We start from the raw sequence: 10,525 nt of genomic DNA on the forward strand, positions 1-10,525 counted from the left end.
GGGAGAAGGTCATGTGGTCTGATGAGACAAAAATTGAGCTTTTTGGTCTAAACTCCACTCACCGTGTTTGGAGGAAGAAGAAGGATGAGTACAACCCCAAGAACACCATCCCAACCGTGAAGCATGGAGGTGGAAACATAATTCTTTGGGGATGCTTTTCTGCAAAGGGGACAGGACGACTGCACCGTATTGAGGGGAGGATGGATGGGGCCATGTATCGCGAGATCTTGGCCAACAACCTCCTTCCCTCAGTAAGAGCATTGAAGATGGGTCGTGGCTGGGTCTTCCAGCATGACAACAACCCAAAACACACAGCCAGGGCAACTAAGGAGTGGCTCCGTAAGAAGCATCTCAAGGTCCTGGAGTGGCCTAGCCAGTCTCCAGACCTGAACCCAATAGAAAATCTTTGGAGGGAGCTGAAAGTCCGTATTGCCCAGCGACAGCCCCGAAACCTGAAGGATCTGGAGAAGGTCTGTATGGAGGAGTGGGCCAAAATCCCTGCTGCAGTGTGTGCAAACCTGGTCAAGAACTACAGGAAACGTATGATCTCTGTAATTGCAAACAAAGGTTTCTGTACCAAATATTAAGTTCTGCTTCTCTGATGTATCAAATACTTATGTCATGCAATAAAATGCAAATTAATTACTTAAAAATCATACAATGTGATTTTCTGGATTTTTGTTTTAGATTCCGTCTCTCACAGTTGAAGTGTACCTATGATACAAATTACAGACCTCTACATGCTTTGTAAGTAGGAAAACCTGCAAAATCGGCAGTGTATCAAATACTTGTTCTCCCCACTGTATATAGACATTCATACTTTTTAAAATAATATACCTTTATTCCCCGCAAACCCTACCACCGATCCCCCAATTGGAGTAAACTAATAAACACTTCTGCTTTTACCTTCAATTTATACATCTTATACACATCTTACAGACACAGTCTACTTTACAATAGTTATCTCTTGTTTGTTCTTAGTCCTTCCTCTATTTCTGATGTCCATCCAGTTTGATTTCTATTTGTAACTATGCTATTTCACAAAAGTTCCCGAACCTATATACATTTTACAGATCCTGTATGCTTTACATTGTTTATCTTGTTATTAGTCCCACCCTTCAGCTCCATTCAACCCTTCCCATCTATCTCTCAACATCATCCATTTCGGATTTCTATTTGCCATATATTTTTCAACTGTGCTGTGATGCTTCACAAAATAATTGAACCTTCCTATTCTCATAGCTTCTACAGATTGTAAATTAAAAATAAACATTTTTGCTAAAATAATTATTATATTATTGATTGATTGACTATGGCTTTTCAAATCACCCAGTATTGCTATCTGTAGCGTTAGTTCTAGGCAAATGTTGCAATTCTTCAGCCATTCTTGGACCTGTGACCAAAAACGAGCTACATATGGACAATACCAAAATAAATGATCTAATGACTCTGCCTCCTCACAGCAGAATCTGCAGAGCTGGGAAGATTGTCTCCCCCATATATATAACATTCTATTAGTTGCAAGAATTTTGTATAGTAATTTAAATTGAAATATTTGAAGTTTTGAATCCGGCGTTGTTTTGCGTATCAATTCATAAACCATGTGCCATGGAATGGGTACATCGAAAATCTCTTCCCAACTGTTTTGCAATTTATATGGCACAGCTGTCAGTTTTTTGGTCCTTAAATTAAATTGGTATATGTTTTTATTTATCACACTTTTTCTTTAACCATTTATGTTCTTTAATACATGGCCGACATACAAGTTCCTTACTTTTTCCCCCTTCTACTTGCCTCTTCCATTTTTGTGGTAATGCTGCAATTAATTGGTTGTAATTTTGGGTAGAGCAGACATTTCCATGTCTGTGTTAGCTGCATGTGTGACATAACTCCACCAGTCCTATTTATGATATCATTCACAATTTTTTTTTTAAATTTCTTCGATAAATAGTTTTTTTTAATCAATTAGTATATTTGAATTTAACCACAATATTTGTTGTACTATTTGTTCCGTCCTTTCAGGTGGATTAAACTGAAATTGCAACCAACTTTCTAAGGCTTGTTTAAAAAATAAAGATATTTTGGAGATTATTTCCTTTTCAAACAACCGAAAGTGAGCAGGTGTAATCTGAATAAAGGGGAAAAGGCCCTTCTTGAATATAGGATGAGACATTCGTACCAATTTACTAGAGAACCAGTTTGGATTTAAGTATAACTTTTGTATGACTGATGCCTTTAGTCTAATGCTTTAATATTTAATCATTTCTGCCCTCCAAATTCATATTCGTTATATAAATAGGCCCTTTTAATTTTATCTGGCTTGCCGTTCCAAATAAAATGTAACATTTTTTGTTCATATAATTTTAAAAGCAGGTCACTAGGTGTAGGCAAAACCATAAGCAAATAGGTAAACTGTGATATAACTAAAGAGTTAATCAGGGTGATTTTTCCACAAATAGACAGGTATTTTCCTTTCCATGGTAGCAAGACCTTATCTATTTTTGCTAACTTTCTATAAAAATTTATTGGAGTGAGAATTTCTTTCTTTTGGTATTTGTATACCGAGTATGTCCACATCTCCGTCAGACCATTTAATTGGTAAACTACATGGTAATGTAAAATGTGCATTTTTTTGTGATCCAATAGGTAATATGGTACATTTATCATAATTTGGTTTTAATCCAGAGAGGATAGCAAAAGTATCTAGATCCTCTAAGAGGCCGTGGAGAGACTAATTGTGGTTTTAAAAGAAAACATGAATCATCAGCGTACAATGACACCTTAGTTTTTAAGCCACGGATTTCTAATCCCTTAATATTATTGTTTGATCTAATCTTAACAGCTAACATTTCGATGGCAATAATAAATAGATATGCCGATAGTGGACAACCTTGTTTTACTCCTCTAGATAGTTTAAAACTTTCTGAGATGTAGCCATTATTTACTATTTTACACCTAGGGTTACTATACAAAACTTTAATCCATTTTATAAGAGATTCCCCAAAATTGAAATATTCTAGGCATTTATATATATAAACTCCAGTTGTACTTTATCAAACGCCTTTTCAAAATCAGCTATGAAAACCAGGCCTGGTGTCCCCGATATTTCATAGTGTTCTATTGTTTCCAGTACTTGTCTTATATTATCTCCAATGTATCGTCCATGTAAAAAACCTGTCTGATTAGGATGAATAATATCTGACAATACTTTTTTAATTCTATGCGCCAAGCATTTTGCTAGGATTTTTGCATCACAACACTGAAGTGTAAGAGGTCTCCAATTTTTTCAAATGGACTGGATCTTTATATATACCACTTGGGTCCTGTTTCAGTAATAATTATATCAGACCTTTTTGTTGCGTGTCTGATAATCTACCATTTATATAGGAGTGGTTAAAACAAGCTAATAATGGTCCTTTGAGTATATAAAAAAAAGTTTTGTATACTTCCACTGGTATGCCCTCCAGCCCTGGAGTTTTCTCATCCTTAAAGGCCCCAATTGCATCAAGCAGTTCCTCCTCTGTAATTTGGCCTTCACATGAGTCTTTCTGTACAGATGTTAATTTTACATTATTATTAGGGAAAAAATCCATACAATAAGTTTCAGTTAGTGGAGATGGAGGAGCCTGAAACGAAAACCTATTCTTAAAGTACTTTATGTCCTCTTTCAAAATATCATTTGGTGAATCATGCGTGACTCCATCATTTGTAACAAGTTTTAATACATTTTTGGTAGCATTTCTATATTGAAGATTGAAAAAGAATTTGGTGCATTTTTCCCCATATTCCATCCAGTTCGCTTTATTTTTATAATATATTACACTGGATCTTTCTTGAATAAGTTCCTCCATTTCTTTTTCTTTTTCCTCTAACTTATTCTGTGCCTCTATGGTACCGTTTTTATTGCTATCTAACTGTACTGTTAGTCCTTCAATTTCCTTTGTTAATATGGACTCTTTTGATCTAAATTGCTTTTGTTTTATAGATGAGTACTGAATTGTATTGCCTCTAAAGGCACCATACAATAATGTGATCTGCTGTACCTATGTTACAGTATGTCTGAAAAAGTCAGTTATAAATTCTTCTGTCCTAGTTCTAAACAATTTATCATCTAGTAGGCTTTGATTAAATTTCCAATATCCTCACCCACGTGGAAATTCTGTAAGAGTAATATATATGCCAATTATGTGATGATCCGACCGCATTCTGTCCCCTATCAACACTTTTTAAACTTTTGGTGCCAGAGAGAATGGCATAAGAAAGTAGTCAAGACAACTAGCTTGATTAAGCCTCCGCCATGTATATCTCACTAGGTCAGGGTATTTAAGTCTCCATATATCCACTAATTCCAATATATCCATGACATTCATATAATTAAGATTGTAAGATTTTTACTGGGGTATTTTCATAAATCTCATGCCATAGTCAAAAATATTATTCATGCAACTTCCAGTTTTGCCTATGAAATATGAGGAACTGGGTCATTGCAACGCATTATGTTGAAGCATGATTTTTGTGGAAATCTGAAGAAATGTGGAATAAGTGTAAACTGTGTGATAAGGATATATAGAGATGCTGGCCACTCTATTATAGACAGAATACCAGCTGACTGCTTCTTCCCTAAATAGTTCTAGCAAGAAAAGGTATCCAATTTAAAGTTTTTCATCGATTTTATTTCACTCCCCCAAGGATACATAGGATGGGTTTGTCAAAGGATGATGCGTGTTGGCAATGTGATGGGGCAAAAGGAACCCTCCTACATCGGCTCGGTCCTACATCGGCTCGGTCCTCCCCTCCTGCTCCGTGGCTCGACGACTCATTGCGAGCTCACAGAACAGGGCTCCGGGCAGCCGAGCGGAAATGGAGGAAAACTCGCCTCCCTGCGGACCTGGCATCCTTTCACTCCCTCCTCTCTACATTTTCCTCTTCTGTCTCTGCTGCTAAAGCCACTTTCTACCACTCTAAATTCCAAGCATCTGCCTCTAACCCTAGGAAGCTCTTTGCCACCTTCTCCTCCCTCCTGAATCCTCCTCCCCCTCCTCCCCCCTCCTCCCTCTCTGCAGATGACTTCGTCAACCATTTTGAAAAGAAGGTCGACGACATCCGATCCTCGTTTGCTAAGTCAAACGACACCGCTGGTTCTGCTCACACTGCCCTACCCTGTGCTCTGACCTCTTTCTCCCCTCTCTCTCCAGATGAAATCTCGCGTCTTGTGACGGCCGGCCGCCCAACAACCTGCCCGCTTGACCCTATCCCCTCCTCTCTTCTCCAGACCATTTCCGGAGACCTTCTCCCTTACCTCACCTCGCTCATCAACTCATCCTTGACCGCTGGCTACGTCCCTTCCGTCTTCAAGAGAGCGAGAGTTGCACCCCTGCTGAAAAAACCTACACTCGATCCCTCCGATGTCAACAACTACAGACCAGTATCCCTTCTTTCTTTTCTCTCCAAAACTCTCGAACGTGCCGTCCTTGGCCAGCTCTCCCGCTATCTCTCTCAGAATGACCTTCTTGATCCAAATCAGTCAGGTTTCAAGACTAGTCATTCAACTGAGACTGCTCTTCTCTGTATCACGGAGGCGCTCCGCACTGCTAAAGCTAACTCTCTCTCCTCTGCTCTCATCCTCCTAGACCTATCGGCTGCCTTCGATACTGTGAACCATCAGATCCTCCTCTCCACCCTCTCCGAGTTGGGCATCTCCGGCGCGGCCCACGCTTGGATTGCGTCCTACCTGACAGGTCGCTCCTACCAGGTGGCGTGGCGAGAATCTGTCTCCTCACCACGTGCTCTCACCACTGGTGTCCCCCAGGGCTCTGTTCTAGGCCCTCTCCTATTCTCGCTATACACCAAGTCACTTGGCTCTGTCATAACCTCACATGGTCTCTCCTATCATTGCTATGCAGACGACACACAATTAATCTTCTCCTTTCCCCCTTCTGATGACCAGGTGGCGAATCGCATCTCTGCATGTCTGGCAGACATATCAGTGTGGATGACGGACCACCACCTCAAGCTGAACCTCGGCAAGACGGAGCTGCTCTTCCTCCCGGGGAAGGACTGCCCGTTCCATGATCTCGCCATCACGGTTGACAACTCCATTGTGTCCTCCTCCCAGAGCGCTAAGAACCTTGGCGTGATCCTGGACAACACCCTGTCGTTCTCAACTAACATCAAGGCGGTGGCCCGTTCCTGTAGGTTCATGCTCTACAACATCCGCAGAGTACGACCCTGCCTCACACAGGAAGCGGCGCAGGTCCTAATCCAGGCACTTGTCATCTCCCGTCTGGATTACTGCAACTCGCTGTTGGCTGGGCTCCCTGCCTGTGCCATTAAACCCCTACAACTCATCCAGAACGCCGCAGCCCGTCTGGTGTTCAACCTTCCCAAGTTCTCTCACGTCACCCCGCTCCTCCGCTCTCTCCACTGGCTTCCAGTTGAAGCTCGCATCCGCTACAAGACCATGGTGCTTGCCTACGGAGCTGTGAGGGGAACGGCACCTCAGTACCTTCAGGCTCTGATCAGGCCCTACACCCAAACAAGGGCACTGCGTTCATCCACCTCTGGCCTGCTCGCCTCCCTACCACTGAGGAAGTACAGTTCCCGCTCAGCCCAGTCAAAACTGTTCGCTGCTCTGGCACCCCAATGGTGGAACAAACTCCCTCACGACGCCAGGACAGCGGAGTCAATCACCACCTTCCGGAGACACCTGAAACCCCACCTCTTCAAGGAATACCTAGGATAGGATAAAGTAATCCTTCTGACCCCCCCCCCCCTTAAAAGATTTAGATGCACTATTGTAAAGTGGTTGTTCCACTGGATGTCATAAGGTGAATGCACCAATTTGTAAGTCGCTCTGGATAAGAGCGTCTGCTAAATGACTTAAATGTAAATGTAAATGTACATACACTGTGGAAATGCCCGGTTGTGCACCCCCTATGGGACAAAGCCTCACAGTGCATGGGAGATGGTCTTGGATTCCATGGCTGGATTTCACCAAGACTGTTGAGTGACAAGGCTTAAATAAGAGGGATTAACCAGACAGAGGTTAAAATATTATGTTTAAGTATTGTGTCTGTGTTAAGGCTGGTCCTGAAACATTGGAAAAGCTCTAATGAGCCAATGTTCATGGAGTGGGTGAGTATGGTGATCAAAACAATATCATATGAACTCATCTTAGCAAAGAAGCTGGAGAAAAATAATACAGACTCCAAAAATATATGGGAATGATTCTTGTGTTTCCTTACTAAGGGCACAAAAAATAATACTATGGCATGAAATAGCATAGAATTTATCAGGAAAGATCTCCCTATGTGGTTTTGTGTTGTTTTGTTTAATATGTTGGTTGCTGTTTTGTGTTAAAGATTTTACATTTAAAACTGTCTACACAATAAAACAGTAAATATGTATCTCATGGATTGTTTGTCAAACCTCCTGTAATGTTTACATGTTGATTTTTATTCTGTTCATAGGACAGAATGAACACCAAAGAAGAAACGCAAGAGGCAGAATTCAATAGGTACATCATTTCATCTTTATATCTTATTATATGGAAGAAATAACAATTTACAAAATGTAGAAGATGTGCTCAATCAACCATAATCTCAACTAGCAGTGAGTGGATCAGATCTGTAGCAATCAAATGAGATCCTCCACCTTGAAAGTATCTTTTTTCAGTTTGTATGACAAACCTTGGGGATGGGGATAGGGGAGAAGGTGCATTTTGTGGGTTGTGGAGTGAGGACTGCTGGTGAATGTAGGGATTCTGCTGGTTTGGTACCTCATCTGATCTGACACCATGGTGAGTGTTACTGGCACAGTCCCTTTCACCAATACAATACAGAGCCCTCTACAACATAATATTCTCCTGTGCATAACCCACTTCTTCATTGCCAACCCCCACCCTTTACAGATACTCCATTATGTTCCTATAATCTCTGATCCATAGACTTATCTTATACACTCTGATCTTGCCCAGCAGATCTGCCATATATTGTTATTAATACAGAGACATTTGAATAACACAATATTAGTTACAACAACAAAATAATCAAAACAAACCCAACATGCTTGGAGACAAAGTTCTGGTTCTGTCTCCATTACACCTGATGTGATTCCTGATGTAGACTTAATATACCCACACACAGTGTTGTGAAGAAAGCGCAACAGTGCCTCTTCAACCTCAGGAGGCGGAAGAAATTTGGCTTGGCACCTAAAACCCTCACAAACTTTTATCTATCTCAAGGCCATCAGACTGTTAAAAAACCATCACTAGGCAGCTTCCACCCAGGTTACGTAACCCTGCACCTTAGAGGCTGCTGCCCCATATACATAGACTTGAAATCACTGGCCACTTTAATAATGTTTACACTACTGTTCAAAAGTTTGGGATCACTTAGAAATGTCATTTTTTTCCATGAAAACATACATGAAATTAGTTGCAAAATGAATAGGAAATATAGTCAAGACGTTGACAAGGTTATAAATAATGATTTTTAATTTAAATAATTGTGTCCTTCAAACTTGAATTTCGTCAAATAATCCTCCATTTGCAGCAATTACAGCCTTGCAGACCTTTCGCATTCTAGTTGTCAATTTGTTGAGGTAATCTGAAGAGATTTCACCCCATGCGTCCTGAAGCCCCTCCCACAAGTTGGATTGGCTTGATGGGCACTTCTTACGTACCATACGGTCAAGCTGCTCCCTCAACAGTTCAATAGGGTTGAGATCCGGTGACTGTGCTGGCCACTCCATTATAGACAGAATACCAGCTGACTGCTTCTTCCCTAAATAGTTCTTGCAAAGTTTAGAGCTGTGCTTTGGGTCATTATCCTGTTGTAGGAGGAAATTGGCTCCAATTTAAGCGCCGTCCACAGGATATGGCATGGCGTTGCAAAATGGAGTGATAGCCTTCCCTCTCCAAGATCCATTTTACCCTGTACATATCTCCCACTTTACCATCACCAAAGCACCCCCAGACCATCACATTGCCTCCACCATGCTGCATCTCACGAATGTTCTTCTTTGTGACACCTCAAACTTAGATTCGTCTGTCCATAACACTTTTTTCCAATCTTCTTCTGTCCAGTGTCTGTGTTCTTAATCTTTCATTTTTATTGGCCAGTCTGAGTTATGGCTTTTTCTTTGCAACTCTGCCTAGAAGGCCAGCATCCCGGAGTCGCCTCTTCACTGTTGACTTTGAGACTGGTGTTTTGCTGGTACTATTTAATGAAGCTGCCAGTTGAGGACTTGTGAGGCGTCTGTTTCTCAAACTAGACACTCTAATGTACTTGTCCTCTTGCTCAGTTGTGCACAGGGGCCTCACACTCCTCTTTCTATTCTGGTTAGGGCCAGTTTGCGCGGTTCTGTGAAGGGAGTAGTACACAGCGTTGTACAAGATCTTCAGTTTCTTGGAAATTTCTCGCATGGAATAACCTTCATTTCTCCGAACAAGAATAGACTGACGACTTTCATAAGAAAGTTCTTTGTTTTTGGCCATTTTGAGCCTGTAATCGAACCCACAAATGCTGATTCTCCAGATACTCAACTAGTCTAAAGAAGGCCAGTTTTATTGCTTCTTTAAATCAGCACAACAGTTTTCAGCGGTGCTAACATTACTGCAAAAGTTTTTTCTAATGATCAATTAGCCTTTTAAAATTATAAACTTGGATTAGCTAACACAACGTGCCATTGGAACACAGGAGTGATGGTTGCTGATAATGGGCCACTGTACGTCTATGTACAGTTGAAGTCGGAAGTTTACATACACCTTAGTCAAATACATTTAAACTCAGTTTTTCACAATTCCTGACATTTAATCCTAGTAAAAATTCCCTGTCTTAGGTCAGTCAGGATCACCACTTTATTTTAAGAATGTTAAATGTCAGAATAACAGTAGAGAGAATGATTTATTTCAGCTTTCATCACATTCCCAGTGGGTCAGAAGTTTACATACACTCAATTAGTATTTGGTAGCATTGCCTTTAAATTGTTTAACTTGGGTCAAACGTTTCGGGTAGCCGTCCACAAGCTTCCCACAATAAGTTGGGTGAATTTTGTCCCATTCCTCCTGACAGAGCTGGTGTAACTGAGTCAGATTTGTACAGTTGTACTCCTTATTCGCACACGCTTTTTCAGTTCTGCCCACAAATGTTCTATAGGATTGAGGTCAGGGTTTTGTGAAGGCCACTCCAATACCTAGACTTTGTTGTCCTTAAGCCATTTTGCCACAACTTTGGAAGTATGCTTGTGGTCATTGTCCATTTGGAAGACCCATTTGCAACCAAGCTTTAACTTCCTGACTGATCCACATAATTTTCCTCCCTCATGATGCCATCTATTTTGTGAAGTGCACCAGTCCCTCCTGCAGCAAAGCATCCCCACAACATGATGCGATCACCCCAGTGCTTCATGGTTGGGATGGTGTTCTTCGGCTTGCAAGCATCTCCCTTTTTCCTCCAAACATAACGATGGTCATTATGGCCAAACAGTTATATTTTTGTTTCTTCAGACCAGAGGACATTTTTTT

This window comes from Salvelinus alpinus, chromosome 17 (assembly GCF_045679555.1).
Source record: "Salvelinus alpinus chromosome 17, SLU_Salpinus.1, whole genome shotgun sequence".
In the NCBI taxonomy this organism is placed as follows: Eukaryota; Metazoa; Chordata; class Actinopteri; order Salmoniformes; family Salmonidae; genus Salvelinus; species Salvelinus alpinus.